Below are 19,612 nucleotides of genomic sequence, written 5' to 3'. Positions count from 1 at the left end.
AAGACATCCAGCTGGAGGCAAGGTTACCGTTGAAAGTCATCACAGTGAGAGACCGGGGCCTAAATGTATCCTGCTTTCTTCTAATACTTCACTGAAAGCTGTAAACACGTGAGCGATGGGGATTCCCTACCTACGTGATGAACGCCCACTCCCATCCTGAGACGTCTGACTGCTCCCTGGACCTTGCAGTCTGTCTCCGTTTTTTGCCTTCCCCCTTGTAACTGGGAACTTTCTCCCCCTTGGAACTGTTCAAAATAGGTTTAGTCCTGCTTGACAAAGCTTCAGATGCGTGAAGACAAGTGTGTCCTTAATTCAGCATGTCTCAAGCATTGCGTGTGAGGCCCGGGGTTGAAGGTGGCGTTTGCCCCTGATTCCTTAAAGGTCGCCGTCCTGATCGTCTTTCAAGGGCCCTGGATGTGATTTCTCTGGATTGCGACAGATTTCAGCAGTTGTGTGATTCCATGATATCTTCCAGAGATGCTCCCAATTACCTTTCTTCACATAAATCTTTTCAAGATAGCAAGGAGAGAGGGTGGGTTAGTGGAAAGAATTTTGAAGTCAAACTTGAATTGGATCCTGGTTTTGCTTTTCAATTAACGTATACATTTAGGCAAATTCTTAGCTGCCCCGACCCTTCATTTCATTATTTCTAAAATAGTGATGGGGATTTCTACTTCATGGCCTGCTGTGAAGATGAGTTATAACCAGTACTCACCTACTACTTTTTTTTTTTTTTTTTTTTTTTTTTTGCGGTACGCGGGCCTCTCACTGCTGTGACCCCTCCCGCCGCGGAGCACAGGCTCCGGACGCGCAGGCCCAGGGGCCATGGCTCACGGGCCCAGCCGCTCCGCGGCATGTGAGATCCTCCCGGACCGGGGCACAAACTCATGTCCCCTGCATCGGCAGGCGGACTGTACATCACTGCGCCACCAGTGAAGCCCCACACCAACTACTTTTGAGGTGCACTGTAAATGTTCCCTGCTTCTTAAAGGGCATTCTCAATACAGAAGCAGAAGCAAGGTTGAATTTCTCTTGACGTTGACATTTGTCCATCTTTGGCTCCAAGCTGTAGACCTAGACCTCATTCTGTGATATCAACAGAAGCTGTGTTTATCTTAGCATTTCTGTAATCTTCAACCAGTTCACAGCTTTGTCCTCACAAACTCCTGTATTCCTCTTAGAGTTGTCTTTGGTTCTGTAATCCCCCATCCTTTAAGTAGGTCGTGAGAGTGTAGTCAAGTGTAAACACTGGGCTCTGGGTGGCTCCCTGCTGTTCTTTGGGAATATGTGTGATGGCAGAGTCAGAATTGCAATTTTGAGAGCTGGCTTTTGAGTTTCATCTCTGAAATCATGCATTTGGGGAGATATGTTTACATTTGCTTTTCAGAAATTGAGTGTATTTGAGTCTACACCTGACCTTTCCCTTTCTGGTTTGTATGAATTCCAAGATGATCTGTTGTCTTCTCCCCAAAGGGGCTGGCACTACTGCTCAAGAATTCTGATCTTCCTTTAGCTCCAGAATACCAGTTTACTGAATCACTTTGCTCTCTTTTGGAGGATATTTCCATCCATCTTACATAAAAGTACTTTCTATGGCATAAGATTAAAGTGTATCAGTCAGCAAACGCTTACCGCATGTCGTGTGTGCCAGGCGTTGGAGTGGATGCTGGGGATGCAACAGTGAACGGGATTGACACCATTCTCAACCTCATGGAGCTTACAGTCCAGAATGCAGTTAAACGATGACTTTTCCAAGTCTTACAAAATTTTACAAAGATTTACAAAAGATCATAAATATGAAAAATGCTTTAAAAACTGCTGTGACATGTATTTCAATGCAGTTCATGGAATATACTTTAGAAGGTAATTAAGCATTTTTAATACATAGTCATGAAATTTACTCATACCAAAAGAAGCATTCTCAGATGACTCTTTGAATGTGTACTGAGAAAATGTATTACAATATTACCATTTTCAATGGTTCTCAACTTCTCTCATTGATACTGGACTTTGGAAACAGGAGTGTAAAATGAGACTATGATTGATTTCTTAAAAATAATGGATTCTGGACTTCCCCAGTGGTGCAGTGGTTAAGAATCCGCCTGCCAATGCAGGAGACACGGGTTCGAGCCCTGGTCCAGGAAGATCCCACATGCCGCAGAGCAACTAAGCCCGTGGGCAACAACTACTGAGCCTGCGCTCTAGAGAGCCCGCGAGCTACAACTACTGAAGCCTGTGCACCTAGAGCCCACGCTCTGCCACAAGAGAAGCCACCACAGTGAGAAGCCTGCGCACCCCAACGAAGGGTAGCCCCCGCTCGCCGCAACTAGAGAAAGCCTGCGCGCAGCAACGGAGACCCAACAGAGCCAAAAATAAATAAATAAACAAATAAATTTATTTTAAAAAAAAATAATGGATCCTGTCATCAGGAAAGGGTACTGATGAAAATTAGAAGAGTAAAAGCATGGTAACCTTGGCTTCCTGCAGCTTTGAACAAGGATATTAGTACCTCAGAAAGAGGGACCTCCATGAGCAATACAGGGTATCCAACTGAGATTCAGCAGGTATTCGTTTAGAGCCCATGGATCAGGGTAGGGTAGCAAGTAAGCTAAGGGAAACCTGAAAAAAATTTTCGTCTCTTAGTTTTAGATCACCATAGGTGGACTCATTTCGAGGGAGTTCTGTGGAAAGCATCCTGTGCTATTAAACTTATTTGGAATGTGGTTATTTTTTGTTTTCAATCGGAGGGCAGATGCGTTATAGGTAATTCTTATAAGTGATTCTTATAGATCATGGCTGTTTCTTTTTATTTGCTTTCACTTGTTCTGTTGAACTTCGGTCACTGGATAGTCAAGAGGGTCAGGAATTTAATAATGAAAACTAGCACATATTGAATGTTTACCAGGTATCAGGCACTATGTATACAATCTCTTTGTATGCTTTGTGACATCTCTCAGGGTACACATTGTTAGGGATGATGACACCAAGATTCAAAGAAGTTAAAAATGCCACCAATATCAAGTTGTTAACAGAGCCAGGACAGAAGAAGAACAAATTTTGCCTCCAGGGCCTGTGCTCTTCGTCACTGTGTCATATGCCCTCAAACCAGGAAAGGAGCAACTCTGGCCCTGCACATGTTCTCACCACCTTCAGTCCACTGTTAGGGAGAGCAGCTGGAGGATAGAGGGGGCATTGACACAAATAGCTGCCCCTGAGTTTGTATAATAAATTGGTCCCAATATTTTAATTTCTGTAAGACGTTTCCCATCCAAGGGCCCGAATTATTAACCAACATTGTTTTGCCTCTTTTCCGGTCTAGAGGCTGCCCCCCAATAATGTGGAAAACTGCAAATAGAATGTCATGGATGACTGCAAAATAACAAAGCTACCCATCTGCTTTCTTTACACGTTCAGTTATGCAGTGAGCCAGGGAAATCCCACCAGACCAGAGGCCATCTACTTTGGTGCCACAATTAACTCATTGTGTTTATAAAAATGGTTATCTATGTCAGGAGTTCTCCCACCCACCCCCTTCTCTCTGAAAAGTGCTAGAAAACTTGAATTCAGGTTCTACCTCTACTGCTTTCAAGCTGTCACCACCTTGGGCTGGTTATATAATCTCTTGAGTTCCTTCAGGCAAAATGCAAACAGTGATTGCCTCCCCAGTTTACCCCACTCTTGCTCATTATTTCAAAAGATAAACTCATTGTTTTGCATAAGTAACAGGTAGGAAATTTAGCTTTAAAATGTTTTTTTAAGATCAGATATAATTGATTTAAACTGTTACCTCAGGATGACCTCAGGATGACCCGATAGAGAAGGTTAGAAGGGTAACAGAGAACTTAATTGCATTCATTCTTATGCTGTTTACATTTAATTAAATGAAGTGTGTGTGTATTAGTACTGTTTTTTCTAATTCTTGGAATATTTTAGCTACTCTTCTGCAATCTTCCAGCAAGCTTTCAGCCAGTATGAAACAGGAAGTATTAACCAGATTGGAAGGCTATGGTATCAGTTGATCTGATAAGTAGAGACAAGATTGTATTTAATAGGGACTTCCCTGGTGGTCCAGTGGGTAAGAGTCCCTGATCCCAATACAGGGGGCCCTGGTTCGATCCCTGGTCAGGGAACTAGATCCCGCATGCATGCTGCAACTAAGACCCAGTGCAGCCTAAAAAAATAAATAAATATTTTAAAAAAGAAGAAAAAATGGTGACCTACTTAATTTAAACCAAAAAGGTTATATTTAATAGTCTGTAACAAAATGTGACATTGAGAAATGAGGACTGAAAAATGGTAGCAATGAATTAAATTTAGGTGCTATATGATTAATCATTATTTTCCCAAACTCACTTCTGTGAATTATGAGATCATAAGAATTTTCTAAATTTTTTTCCGTATAAGTTTAGTGAACATCCATCTCATATAGTTGCAAAATTAAAGATATAGAGAAAAAAGATTTTTTTCCTTGTGATGAGAACTCCCAGGATTTACTCTCCTAAGAACTTTCATATATAACATGCTGCGGTGTTCATTATATTTATCGTGTTGTACATTACATCCCTAGTACTTATTTATAACTGGAAGTTTGTGCATTTTGACCACCTTCATCCAATTCCCCTCCCCCCACCCTGTACCTCTGATAACGACAAATCTAATCTCTTTTTCTATGAGTTTGTTTCTGAAGTATAACTGACATGCAATGCTGTGTTAGCTCCTGGTGCACAACATAGTGATGTGGTATTTCTATACATTTCAAAATGATCATCATGATACGTCTAGTTACCATCTGTCACCGTACAAAGATATTAAATAATCATCGACGGTACTCCCCACACTGTGCATTTCATACCTGTGACTCATTTATTTTGTAACTGGAAGTTTGTACCTCTTAATTGCCCTCAACTATTTCTCTCTTCCCCCACCTCCCCTTGGCAAACCACCTGTTTGTTCTCTGTATCTATGACTCCATCTCTGTTTTGCTGTGTTTCTTCACTTATTTTTTAGATTCCACATGTAAGTGAAGTCAGGCATTTTAACAGGCATGAGGTGATATCTCATTATGGTTTTAATTTGCATTTCCCTAATAAGTAGTGAATTGAGCATCTTTTCATGTGCCTGTTGGCCATTTATATATCTTTGGAAGAATGCCTATTCTGGTCCTTTGACCATTTTTTAATTGGATTATTTGCGGTGTTTTTTCTTTAGGTTTCTAATTTTATTTTTTTTTTAATTGAAGTATGGTTGATTTACAATGCTGTGCCCATCTCTGCTGTATAGCAAAGTGACTCAGTTATATACATATAGACATTCTTTTTTAAAATATTCTTTTTCATTATGGTGTATCGCAGGATATTGAATATAGTTCTCTGTGCTATATAGTAGGTCCTTGTTGTTTATCCACCCTGTATATAATAGTTTACATCTGCTAATCCCAAAGTCTGTTTGGGGTTTTTTGATTGTATGAATTCTTTATGTATTTTGGATATTAACCCCCATCATATATATGGCTTGCAACTAATTTCTCCCATTCTGTAGGGTTTTTTCACGTTGTTGATGGTTTCTATTGTTGTGCAGAAGCTTTTTAGTTTGATATAGTCCCACTTGTTTATTTTAATTGTGTTGCTTGTGTTTTAGGTGTGTTTTCCAAAAATCATTACCAAGACCCATGTTAAGGAGCTTTTTTCCTATGTTTTCTTCTGCGAGTTTCACGTTTCAAGTCTTACATTCAAGTCTTTAATCCATTTGGGGTAAATTTTTGTGGGTGGTGTCAGATTAGGGTCCAGTTTCATTCTTTTATATGTGAATATCCAGTTTTCCCAGCCCATATACTGAAGGCACTGTCTTTCCTCCATTGAGTATTTTTGACTTCCTTGTCAAATATTAGTTAAGTGTACATGCTTGGGTTTATTTCTGGGCTCTTGAGTCTATTCCATTGGTCTATTTGTTTTTATGCCAACACCATGTTGTTTTGATTACTATAGATTTATAGTATAGTATAGTATAGCTTGAAATCAGGAAGTGTGTTGCCTCCTGCTTTGTTCTTTCTCAGGATTTCTTGGGCTATTCGGGTCTTTTGTGGTTCCATATAAATTTTAGGAGTATTTTTTTCTATTTCTGTAAAAAAAAAATGCCATTGGAATCTTAATAGGTATTGCATTGAATCTATAGATGGCTTTAGCTAGTATTGACATTTTAACAATATTAATTCTTCCAATCCGTGAACATGGGATAGCTTTCCATTTACTTGTGTCTTCTTTGATTTCTTTCATCAATGTCTTATAGTTTTCAGAGTAGAGATCTTTCACCTCCTTGGTGAAAGTCATTTACATTCTGAAAGATTGTTAATAACTAGGGAGCAAAATTTCTCTGCTTCTCTCAGGAGGGAAGGAGCAGTTTGGGGGTCTAATTCATCACTTCAGGCAGACCTGTGTGCAGAGTGACACCTGGCTCCCATCATCTCACCTGTAGGGTACTAGTTATAGGGAACTGGTGCTACGTAACAACAACTTTGATTTCTCCTCTAGAAACCTCACATCTGCTTTCAGGGTAAAAATATGAATAAGTAGATAGTAAAAAACGTATAATCTATCTTACTATTTTGAAGTATCTGGAGAAGTCTAAAGCATTTCTGATTTCTGATCCTTTATGTGGGGCCCATATATGTTTCTCTCTTTAAAGCTTGAAGAATCTTCTCTTTAGCCCCATGTTCTGAATGAAACAGGATGATGTATCCTGGTGTGGGTCTTTGTACTGCAAACTGGTGGGTCCTTTCAATCTGGGAACGATGTCTTTCAGGCCTGGAAAGTTTTCTTATTTCATGTATGATTCTTTATCTTTGTTTTTTCTCTTTGTCCAGTTTTCCTAGACAAGTCTTCTAAATTTCTTGTTTATTTCTTATTTTCCGTCTCTTTGTCCTCTTCATCGGATTTCTGAGAGATTTCTTTAACGTTATATTTCCAGCATTTATACTAAGTTTAAAAGAAAGCTTTTTGTTTGAAATAGTTTTAGATTTACAGAAATGTTGCCAAATGAGTACAGAGAGTCTCCATATACCCCAGCAAACTTCCCCTAATGTAAATATCTTACTCGACCATAATGTAATAATCAAAACTAAGAAATTAACATTGGAACAATTCTATTAATTACAAACTTAAGTTTGGACTTCACCAGTTTTGGGTTTTTTTCTTCTCACTAATTAATGTCCTATTTCTTTTAATGGATCCAGTCCAGGATATCACATTGCAATTATTTGTTATATCTCCTTAATTTTCTCCAGTCTGTGATGGTTTCTCATTCTTTCCTTGTCTTTCATGACCTTGATACTTTTGGATAGTACTACTGTGTTATTTTTGTAGAATGTGTCTCAGTTTGAGTCTGTCTGATACTTTCTTATGATTACATTGAGGTTGTTGCATTTTTGGCAAGAATACCACAGAAGTGATATGTCTTTCTCTGTGACTCATATCAGGGCGTTCCTGTTGTTGCTGTGTCTTATTTCTGGTGGTGTTTACCTTACTTGAGTAATCTAGTCTTTGCGAGGTTTCTCAACTATAGAGTTACTATTTTGCCCTTTTAAATTAATATCTTGGAAGTGGTACTTTGAGAATATGTAAACATCCTATTTCGTCTCAAATGTTTGGTCACTCATTTTAGCATTCACCTTTGGTGGAAATTGCCTACAATAGTATTACTATGCTGTTCTAATAGTGGTTTTTCTGTTTTCCTCATTCTTCCTAGATGTGTTCCTTTGAATTCTTTTATAAGGAAGTGATGTCCCGTCTCCTCCAATTATTTATTCAATTATTTTTTATCACAACTCATGAATATTTATTTTATTCTATGAGATATAAGCCAATGCTATCATTAGTTTGTTACTCAAATTGTTTCAGCTTTGGCCATTGTCTACCACGATTTTAATTTCCATAAGCTTTGTTTTGTTTTTCAATTGCCTCCCACCGGCTCTCTTTCCATAACATTCTGTTCTTGTTTTATGGTTGCAAAATCTTAATTCTTCTGAAGATACTAATGGTAATTTGTTTTTTAATGTTCTCCCTGCATCAATCATCTGTTTCCTCCAGGTTGCTTTTTTCTATTTGTTTGCTTGCCTTGGTTTCTCTCTTTATGTTAGAGATATTCCTCAGATGACTGGTGATACTTCTTTGTCATCTCATTTCTAAAAGTGTGTTATAAAAGCTGATGGGGGGCTTCCCTGGTGGCGCAGTGGTTGAGAGTCCGCCTGCCGATGCAGGGGATGCGGGTTCGTGCCTTGGTCCAGGAGGATCCCGCGTGCCGTGGAGCGGCTGGGCCCGTGAGCCATGGCCACTGGGCCTGCGCATCCGGAGCCTGTGCTCCAAAATGGGAGAGGCCGCAGCAGTGAGAGGCCTGCGTACCACCAAAAAAAAAAAAAAAAAAAAAAGCTGATGGGAATCCCTGAGCCCATGGGAGAGGCTTCACTGTGTGGTGACCTGACTGGGATGCTTGTTAATTATCACCTGATGTCAGCATCTTCAGATCCTTCCATTTGAGATGGTCAGACATACAAAGAATATTTTCAAATCTCCTGTTTGGGAGGAAATTCTGGCAATCTGAAGGAGAAGAAGGCTGAAGAATATCAGTATGTATGAACTCCCTTTAGTCTCCTTGTTCTCTGAATCCCCACCTTCAGCTGGTGTCCCAAAATCCAAAGGCTTCTTATTTTACCCACTCAGGAGCATATTTTAAAAAAATCTCTTTATTGTCACTTAGCAGCATTTTGGGATGGTAAATTAAGAAAATACCTTTGTTCATCTGTCATGTATAGCCAGAAGTCTCAATAACTATTTTAATATGAAACTTCTTAAGGGGGTTATAAGTAGATCTTAATTAGGATTTGGCAGAAATGTGCCGAGGTCTGTCTGTCGGTGGCAGCCTGTGGAGTCAGTCAGTAAATCGAAAGTTCTAATGTCTTTCCTTTAAACCAGAGTAACATGAGGACATTCAGATTTTGTACTTTGGTTGTAGATCTTTGGTTTGTGAAGTTTGGGGAGAAATCAGCACATAACTATGAGATTCCAATAAGCTATTAAAATGTTAATGACATTTTTCATTCCCAAGTAAAAATACTTTAGTAGGATCTTTCTAAATGAAATATAGAAGATATTTATCCTATTGGCAAAACTTACCTATGATGATGTTCACAGGCTTTGGTTCTCTCTCTGCTTTTGAACCCCCCATTTGATACTTATTGTGCTTTACTACAAGCCAGGTCTTGTAGGAGGTGCCCGGGATGCAGTGAGAATCCTCACAGTCTAGTGGGTGGAGAAAGATCCATAAACAATTACAATCTCATGCAAGGGGAGTGTGGGAGTGAGGTGGGGGTGGGTGGCGCCCCACAGGGAAAGAGCACTTAATTCAAACTTGGGGTGAGGGAAGGCTCTTGGAGAGAAGCCTTTCCACATACTAACTTCATTATATGTGGTCTCCATATTGATTTCTGGTAGGCATCTCGGACATAACAAATCCAAAACCAGGCTCCTGACTTGACCCTCAGATCTGCTCCCCACACGTTCTTTCCTGTCTCACTAAATGGCAACGCCATCCTCGCAGCTGTCGAGGCTATAAGACCTTTTCTTTTGCATCCCACAGCCATTCCACGTGCTAGCCACCAGCATCTCCTACTGGTCCAGCCTTCAAAATGGAGCCAGCATCTGACTACCCTAGTTCTAAGCTACCGTTATCTCTTGTCAAAATATTGCACAGGCCTCCTGTTTCTTCCCTTGCCCCATTCCACTACAGTCCAGGCTAAACGTAACAGCCAGAAGGATCTTTTATATTTTTAAAATTTATTTATTTATTTATTTATTTTTTCCCACTGTGTTGGGTCTTCATGGCTGCGCAGGGGCTTCCTGTAGTTGTGGCGAGTGGGGGCTACTCCTCGTTGTGGTGCGCAGTCTTCTCAGGGTGGTGGCTTCTCTTGTTCTGGAGCACCGGCTCTAGGCGCGTGGGCTTCAGCGGTTGTGGTGCGTGGGCTCAGTAGTTGTGGCTCGCGGGCTCAGTAGTTGTGGCTCGCGGGGTCTAGAGCACAGGCTCAGTAGTTGTGGCGCACAGGCTTAGCTGCTCTGCGGCATGTGGGATCTTCCCGGACCAGGGATCGAACCCATGTCCCCTGCACTGGCAGGTGGAATCTTAACCACTGCACCACCAGGGAAGTCCCCAGAAGGATCTTTTAAAATAGAAACTCTAATGTCCCTTCCGTCAAGTTCCTGAGGTCCTTTAGGTCACTACTCAAATGGTACCTTATCAGTGAAGTCTTAACCACTTTATACAGATAGCAACCCCCCTACCTCCACCTAGGCATTCACTATCCATTGTACTCCTTATCTTGTGACATGCTATATCTTACTATTGTAAATTTACTATTTTGTTTATTTTCTGTCTTTCCCCCACTGGAATACAAACTCCATTATAATCAGAATTTGGTCTGTTTTGTCCATTACAGTATATTCCCTAGATAATCCTAGAACTGTGTAAATTTCTCTTGACATTTTTGTGTATGCCCTTCCAGACATTTTTCTATGTTTATAAATATATTTAAATAAACATAGAATCATGTTATACATCCTGTTTTTAACCATGCTTCTTTCATTAAGCAGCATATAAAAACATTTTTCAGTAACAATACTTTTCTTGCACAGTATAATTTTTATTTTTGTGTAGGATTCCAGTATTTGGATGTTACCGTAGTTTATTTATTCAAGCTTTTATTTTTACACTTTTTTACATTATGTTTAACTTTTTTGTGTGCCTAAAGCATACCATTCTGACCAAATATTTGTTCACATCTCTGAGCACAGGATATGTCCCTCAGATGGGTCTTAAGAGGTAGACTTGTTGGCTCAAGATACATAGAAAATTATAAACTTTGTTACCAATTGCCAAATTGCATCTCGGAAGGGTGATATTATCTATACTTCTACCAGTTTCATACAATTTCTTTTAACACTTACACTAGCAGGTATAGGAGGTATAGAAATAACTTCAGTTTTTCAAGATAAAACTGAAGAAACCAGTAAGAATTTGATCCTTTTCTTTTTTTTTTTTTTCTTTTTCTTTTGTGGTATGCGGGCCTCACTGTTGTGGCCTCTCCCGTTGCGGAGCACAGGCTCCGGACGCGCAGGCTCAGCGGCCATGGCTCACGGGCCCAGGCGCTCCGCGGCATGTGGGATCTTCCCGGACCGGGGCACGAACCCGTGTCCCCTGCATCGGCAGGCGGATTCTCAACCACTGCGCCACCAGGGAAGCCCTAAGTGTACATTTTTTAACCTGCATTTGATACAGGGTCAAGAGGTTTAGTGATTAGATTGTCATATCGTAAATAGTTCATAACTGTAACACTGTTTCTTTAAAATAGAGAGAGACCTTAAACCCACTCTGAAACCATGATTATTGCTTAGATTTTTGGAATTTTTTCAGCCAATATTTTATATTTGTCTCACCTATACATAACATAATTTAGCTATTCAATTTTTTGAAGGCATCTAACAGATTTCTTTTTATAGAAGCAAACCTCTTCTCACAATGATTTATCAGTTTGTGAAATATTTAACTGAATTACATATTTAGATGAAAAAGTACGACTGGCATAAATATGTCTGGGGATAGAGGAATACAACTCTCAGCAGGCATACAATTCAACTGATAGAGGCAGAAATATGTAAATGTTCTAGAAAGTAGCCCACTAGCCATGAGTCTACAGGGCATATAGAGTGTCATTATCATTAGTACCATATTCAGATTATGAAGGAGTCATTTATTTTCAGCAAGGCACATCATACTTTAGTTTTAACTCATTCATTTGAATTTTATTGGTTTTGAAATTTGGTTTGTACTTAATTTGTAATTTTAATAGTGTGTAAAAGCTACAGAGATTTAACTCATATAAGGATTTATGGTTGGTTTAATTTGTATATGTTTAAGTGACATTCTAATAATTGAAGCCAGCCTCAGGAATAGGTGAGAATCTATTTTTTTTAAAATTTTAAAAAGGTACATGTATAATACCTGAATATGAGAATCACTACCATATTGGCTAGGAAGGAATTAGCAAGAACTGATATAAAGAGATACACACACACACTTATATTTACTGATCCACTCTAACCCTCCACCCCCTACTCTCTTTCTCAAATGAACTGTCAGTCAGTCATTAAACACACAAGGGAAGTTCAAGCTCTGAATATTGGTAGGAAAGTGGAGACAAAGTTGAATAAAACTTGGTCCCCTGGTCTCAAGAAGTAAGTCTGGAGTGGGAGGAAAGAGACATATTGCAATCACTCATTCAGCCACTATTTAACAAGGCAAGAAGTTAAGTGCCATGAAGAAGGTAGAGGTGGCTATTTTGGAACATCCAGAGCATGGGCTGATCCTGTTGCCCCTTAGTTTTTGCACAGTGAGTTTCAGCATTAAAAACTGATTTGTTCCTTCAAGAATACTTCATTCTAAACTTGCCTCTCTATGGGCTAAGGCCATTATAATGGTGACAGCTGTTCAGTTCTCAGTTAATATTTGTTATTATTACATAAACAAACCATATTGTTTGCAATTACACTCTCTTCTAGGCCCACATAAGTCTGTTAAAAGGAAGTGTGTGTGTGTGTGTGTGTGTGTCTGTGTTTAATCCCTTCAAGTATGAAAGCTATACATCTGAGAACCTGAAGCTAATTCACAATTTTGAAATGGCATTGGTAGTTTATTAAAAATGAAGACTATGGCTCTCATAGATTTTTACATGTCCAGATGTTCACGTCATAGGTTTTCTATGCTACCATACATTTGTTCCATTCAAGGAAATTATGCATATAAATGAAGTTCTGACCAAGTCTACAATATTAACCCCTCCCAGGGAGGAATCTGGCAAGTACCCATGTATCTGTCTACCCAAACCTGGTCGTTTCACAGCAGGACAGGACCTAGGCTGAGAGAGAGATTTGGGAAGCGGGCTGGGTAGTCAGATAAACTGAACAATAGGGTCTGGTCTTGAGGACCAACTCACAGAGATGGGCAGTCAGAGGCCTGGTCCCCGGGCTGTTCGGGGGGCTCTTGATGTAAGATCTCCTTCAGTCTTGAGTGGGTCAGAGCCAGGCCGACCAGGTTCTAGGAGTAGCCCTGCAGGGGATTTGGGGAGTTTGGGGAGATAGAAGCTGAGACCGAGTTCTGTCTCTTGAGGCCTCCGTAGAAGTAGAAAATACGTCAGAATCTGACCATTAGTCCTTCACGATGGTCAGATTAGTTTAATGACTTTGCAAGGGGAGGGGAGAGACCCACAAATTATGATCTTTCCATGTTTTTTGTTTGTTTTGTTTTCTTTGGCTGCACCACGTGGCTTGTGGGAAATTAGTTCCCCGACCAGAGAAACATGGAGTCCTAAGCACTGGACCACCAGGGAAGTCCCTCCATGTTCTTTTCTTTAAGGCATTATTTACTTTCTGAAATCTGTACTAATTTTTTCCCTCCTTCATTCCTTACCCCCTCCCCTCCCCTCTTCCTTCCCCTCCTCCCTCCCCCCTCCCTCTTTCTTGTCTCTTTCTCTCTCCCTCCCTCCCTTCCTTTCTTTCTTTTCTTCTGTATTAGTGTACTAGGGCTGCCATAACAACATACCACAAACTGGGTGGCTTAAAAGAACAGAAATCTATTCTCCTGAAGTTCTGGGGGCCTCAGTCAAGGTTTCAGTAGGGCCATGCTCCCTCTGAGGTTCCCATGTGTCTCTCCCAGCTTCTGGTGGTGGCCAGCAATCCTTGGTATCCTTGACCTGCCCCTGCATTGCTCAATCTCTGCCTCTGTTGCCACACGCCTTTCTTCCCTGTGTGTGTCTATGGCTCTCTCTGCATCCTCTCCCCTTATAAGGACACCAGTCTTACTGTATTTAGGACCTATCCTAATCCAACATGACCTCAATTTAACTTAACTAATTAAATCTGCAAAGATCCTATTTCTGTATAAGGTCACATCCTGAGTTCTTGGGTGGACAAAAATTTGGGGGAGACATTATGCAACCAAGTCCAGACCCCTTTCTGTTACCCATCCCACCCCCCTGTTTTGCTTTTTTGCCTTCCCTTTTAGAACTTTAATCAGTTGCAAGATAAGCAATGAGCTGGTTGTGTTCTTACTTGGTTTTGATGACCTTTTACAAATCACTCCTTGTTATGTTTTTCTTAGCATTCATGAATTATAAGATCATCAATAACTCATAAAGATTATTTATTTTAAACATGCTGATTATTCAAGCTTCATATATTTTCTTGGACGTTTTGCTTGTCTTCTTTAATTATCCTGCTCTTTTAGAGCTTGCTTGAAATTCAGAGGTCAGTCAATGCATTTTTCATAACTTGTAATGGATTTGGGGGGGTTTATTTTTAATAAGCCTTTCAGAAATGGAAAATATCTCTATCAACCTATTCTTTTCTCATTCTTCAATGAGAGATTCTGGAGATTCTGCGTGGCTTTATTTTTTGATGCAGATATTTACAGTCACCTGACAAGGGGGTAATGTCAAAAACAGAGGCCAGTGAGGAAAATGTGAAGTGTGGATAATAGTATGTCATAAAAATGGCATAATTTCTGCATCAAGGTGAAGAAGAAAGTTGACTGGAAATGCTTCTTCCTAACATCCATGTTGTTGCAGGCTGAAAATAGACTTCCAAGTCTCTTAAGGTAAATCAGATGAACTACTTGGGGAAATTAAAAAAAGTAACCATGACCCGTGTGGACAATGGGCTGGAAGGGAGTAAGAAGGGATGTAGTCAGGAGTCTGTTGTCATAGAGCCAAACTGCAGAGTGACAATAGGAACCAGAGGACCAGCTCTGCCTGCACACAGGGGGTGTGTCTGCAGATCCATCCACAAGGAAAAGGATGTCCAAAGACTAGTGAGCTCTGACCAATCAGTTTAGTCCCTCCTCCTCTCTTGGAGAGGAACAAAACAGGAGATGTAGAAAAATGGAAATGGATTCTGCAATATTCCTGACTGGGGAGAGAGGAAGAAACACTTCCCACATCCATTTATCTGTAGGGCCTGCCATTTCTGTCTCCAAAACATACCTCAAATCTGTCCTCCTCTCTCCACTTCCGTTGCCTCCACCTTAAACCAAAACCCTTTCCTTTCTCATTAGATTAATGCAATTCAGGCCCCAGCTGCCTAAAATCCAGAGGAGATGTATGCAGGCCAACGTGGTCTCCAAGTCTATTAGAAGTTCAAGATCAAGGTGCTGGCAGATCCCGGGCCTGGTGAGGGCCTGAATCCTGGTTTACAGATGGCCATCTTCCTGTATCTTCACCTGGCAGAGAGCAGAGAGAGAGGAAGCAAGCTCTCCGGTCTTTTCTTGTAAGGGCTCTAATGCCGGTTATGCAGGCCCCACCCTCAGGATCTCATTACCTCCCCGCAAGCTCCAGCTCCCAATACCAGCACATTGGGGGTTAGGATTTTTTTTTTAACATCTTTATTGGAGTATAACTGTTTTACAATGGTGTGTTAGTTTCTGCTTTACAACAAAGTGAATCAGTTATACATATACATATGTTCCCAAATCTCTTCCCTCTTGCATCTCCCTCCCTCCCACCCTCCCTATCCCACCCCTCTAGGTGGTCACAAAGCACCGAGCTGATCTTCCTGTGCTATGCGGCTGCTTCCCACTAGCTATCTATTTTACATTTGGTAGTGTATATATGTCCATGCCACTCTCATGTTCATTGCAGCTCTATTTACAATAGCCAGGACATGGAAGCAACCTAAGTGTCCATCAACAGATGAATGGATAAAGAAGATGTGGCACATATATACAATGGAATATTACTCAGCCATAAAAAGAAATGAAACTGAGTTATTTGTAATGAGGTGGATAGACCTGGAGTCTGTCATACAGAGTGAAGTAAGTCAGAAGGAGAAAAACAAATACCGTATGCTAACACATATATATGGGGGTTAGGATTTAACTTATGCATTTTGGAAGAACACAAACATTCAGTCCTTAACACCCCCCAAGGCTGGCTTAGGGGCGTCACTTCCTGCTACCACAGGTGCGCTCTTCTTGTCCCCTCCTTGCTGCAGTCCTGCATTATAATGGCCTGTTTCTTTATCTTCCCAGTTGTAAGCTCCTGGAGAATCAGGACTGTCTTGTTCATAGCTGTGTCTGCAGTACCAGCACATAACGTGATAGAGAGTTGTCTGGTGATTAATAAGGTAAGCACTGCATGTTACAGGGACCCTTGCTGCCTCTTTTCTGAACTTACTAATGGTTTGGAAAACATAAATTTCTCAATTTTGTAGATTATATCAAGTAAGGAGGATGACAGAATCAAAACTGAAAAAGTCAAAGATCTAAAATACCACAGGCTGAAACCAATAAGGTAAAGTTCTAGAGAGAAATGTAAAATTATACAGGTCGGTTCATGTTGTGCAGTGGTTCTCAAAGTGTAGCCCTGACCAATGTCAGGAAAATATAATTAAAAACAAAATGTCTTGTCAACCTAGAAAACCTCTTCACAAAGATAGAAGAGAAATAAAAGGGTTTTATTTTGAATAAGCATTAAACCAGAACGTAATGTGAATCACAGAAAAGCCACTAAGGGGATAGATAGCAAAGACAATAAGAAATGGCACCCATTTACGTAACCAGGCAGATGAAACCAATTACCTCCACGTTTTCAAGATAAAGGGTAACTGATACTCAAATAAGAGGACTAACTGCCTTCAAATAAGGGAACAATAAATTTCTCGTATCTTTATGACAGAAGGTAGGTTTGTATTTGGAGACAGGTACCTGCTGAAGTTAGGCTCCTATGCTCCCAGGAAACTGGGAGGAAGGGGTGCTATCTTCTTGATGGTTCTAGTTCTATGCGATGGCTCTGGGTCCCCTATCAAAGAGAAATTCCTGGATTGTAAAATGGGAAAGAGGCTTATTTAGCCTTTAAAAAGATTTCCATACATTTCAAAAGGCAGAGAAAGAGCCCCCAGGGACAAGTTTTCTAAAGTAAATGCTCTCGTTTTCTTTGCACCAGGGAGAACGGAAATATTTTTCACATTTCTAATTTATTTTACCCTTATATCAACAGCATCAGCATCACCTAGGAACTTTAGTTAGAAATGCAAATTCTCAGGTCCCAACCCAGATCCACTCAATCTGAAACTCTAGAGTTAGGGCCGGGCAATCTGTGTTTTTTAACAAATCCCTCAGGCAAGGCTTATGCTCCCTAAAGCTTGAGAATCACTGTAGAGAACTGTTGACAGCAGGCCACTTGCAAAAGATTTAGGGAAGATGAAGGATTTCATTGAACTTGAATTAATAGTTATCTGCAGTTTGAATTACAGAGGTAGTCACTGCTCTGCTAATACATTACCTTCAATTAGTTAGCAAGAAATTAAGATGTCTGAAATAAAGTTATTAGATGAGCCTTGGTTTAGGGTAGACAGTCAAATCGTAACAACTTGCATAATAGAAATAAATGCAAAAGCATTATGAAAAATTATGCTCATCTGGCTCTCAAGTGCATTCCTTAATTGAATATATGAGAGTTGCCTGATTTTCTGGAAAATCACAAAATGCCCAAATCAGGTAAAGCCATACAAGCCAAACTCGAGAGAAACTAGACAATTGTGCAATTTTTTTTTTGCATGAACCCCTTCTTAAGTTCACCTGGCTTTCTGCTGGGGGACAAAATCTGTCCTTTCTCAGTGCTTCTCAATTTGGGATGCAAATTGGAATCACCTGAGGATAAGAAACACACACTCAGAGGAGATTCAGAGCACAGGTAGTGGATTCTTTGGGGGCATGGGTTCACATAAGCAGTCTGGGCAGTGAGCCCTGCTCTCCTTTCTCAGCACGGGCCAGAGCCTACCATGGACCTCCAAGAAGAGCACTCCAGAGCCCCAGCTATAGTTCTAGGCATGGGGGCTGATGTGGAGAATTTGGAGTAGTTTGGAATGTCCTCATCTAAAGAGTTTGCTTTGAGAAAAGTCCTTTATACCTCCTTTGACCCACTTCTGAAAGACAGCCCTAATAAACTGGTTTCTGTGGCCACTGAAACAGACAACATTCATGATGCCAAGCTTTCCTGAGGAAGACCACCTAAAGTGAGGCTGGTGGCATTTGCTGTCTTAGGAGCTCTGGGTATCCCTGTGATGGACTCTCCCCTTTGTGTCCTCAGGCTATGGACCTTTTCCGGCCTACTGGTCCCATTCATGGATGTACTGCAGTTGAGCCAGAAGGACCTGGAGGTTGGACAAATTCCATGAAGCATATTTCTCTGAACTTTTCAAGGAATTTGAGAAGCAGGAAGTGACTGAAGGGTATCTCATGAATGAAGAATGGCTGAAGAAGTGTGCTGAGGATTACAAATTAAGGAGTGAAATGCAAGGCCAAAGATACCAAACATTAAAGGCCCACACAGAAGAGGTCCTCAATCTGGCAGAGAAGGAAATCGCTCGCGTCCAGAGGAAAGGCCCCAGCGGCCTGTTGGCCTTCTAGGTAAGCCTGATAAAGGGCCAGATGAGGAACATTCCCCAGAGACCATTCAGCAGAAGCCTAAAGAAAACAATGAACTACTCAACATGTTATGACCTTATTTCAGAGATGGAATGACGTGGCTGGAGGTCACTGACCAGTAAGTGACCTTCTCTCCCTCTTGCCGTCTCTCTGTGTAACTGTAAGCAAGACTTGTATACTTTCTTTTCTCGTTTTTTCCTTTTGGTGGAGATCTAAGATACCCTTTAAAAAAAAAAAAGCTATAGGAAATTAAGTATGAGATATCTTGACTCCTGAGTTATGCTCTATTTGACTTGTTCAGTGTTGATGCTGATCTTTCATTACCAAGTTTTTGTACCCTATCAAATATGTGCTCTTGTGAGGTTTACTGATATTTTGGGGGGTGCTATATCCTGCAGGGTTTTGTTTACTGTGGGAAAAACACTGCTCTGAAATTGACAGCCAATAGGACCAAGAATCAATTAATTTTGTTAGTACATATGTACCACAAAAGTATTGTTTATAAGAAGTCGTGTTGGGGGTCCCAGTCTCTTATAAACTCTTACAATGCTAACTGGCAATGATAAAATAATTGCTATAACCTGTCTTTAAAAACTTTATTGTAGTTCATTTAGTTATTTATAGTTGCAGAATTAAAGTGTATTGACATGTGCACAAAATAAGCATTAATTGGGTGAAGAGCAGAGGTTGTGGGGTGTTGTTTAGTGGTCAGGTAGTATTTTGGCTCATCCTCACATGGCGAAATAGGTATATGAAGGACCTTTGTGTCTGAGTTTTTATGGCAAGAAAATAATTTTATTTTTTAAAAATTTATTTTATTGAAGTATGGCTGATTTACAATGTTGTCAATTTCTGCTGTACAGCAAAGTGGCTCAGATATACTACTTTTTCATACTATTTTCCACTATGGTGTATCACAGGATATTGAATATAGTTCCCTGTGCTATGCAGTAAGGCCTTGTTTATCCATCCTATATATACTAGTTTGCATCTAATCTCAAACTCCCAATCCTTTCCTCCCCGATCCTCCTCCCCCTTTGCAACCACAAGTCTGTTCTTTATGTCTGAATCTGTTTCATAGATATGTTCACTTGTG

The 19,612-nt window shown here is 40.4% G+C and overlaps 1 long non-coding RNA gene across 1 annotated transcript; it reads left to right on the top strand.

Annotated features, from left to right (window-relative positions):
- The first annotated feature begins 15,151 nt into the window (after window positions 1-15,151).
- LOC136792746 (uncharacterized) lies at window positions 15,152-18,846 on the top strand. Its single transcript, XR_010837070.1, has 3 exons — window positions 15,152-15,359; window positions 16,120-16,214; window positions 18,179-18,846. It is a non-coding gene; the product is annotated as an uncharacterized lncRNA (long non-coding RNA).
- The last annotated feature ends 766 nt before the right edge of the window (window positions 18,847-19,612 follow it).

This window comes from Kogia breviceps, chromosome 15 (genome assembly GCF_026419965.1).
Source record: "Kogia breviceps isolate mKogBre1 chromosome 15, mKogBre1 haplotype 1, whole genome shotgun sequence".
NCBI classification, from domain to species: Eukaryota; Metazoa; Chordata; class Mammalia; order Artiodactyla; family Physeteridae; genus Kogia; species Kogia breviceps.
The sequence above is the reverse complement of the archived record's forward strand: the minus strand, read 5'-3'. Positions and strand labels throughout refer to the sequence as shown.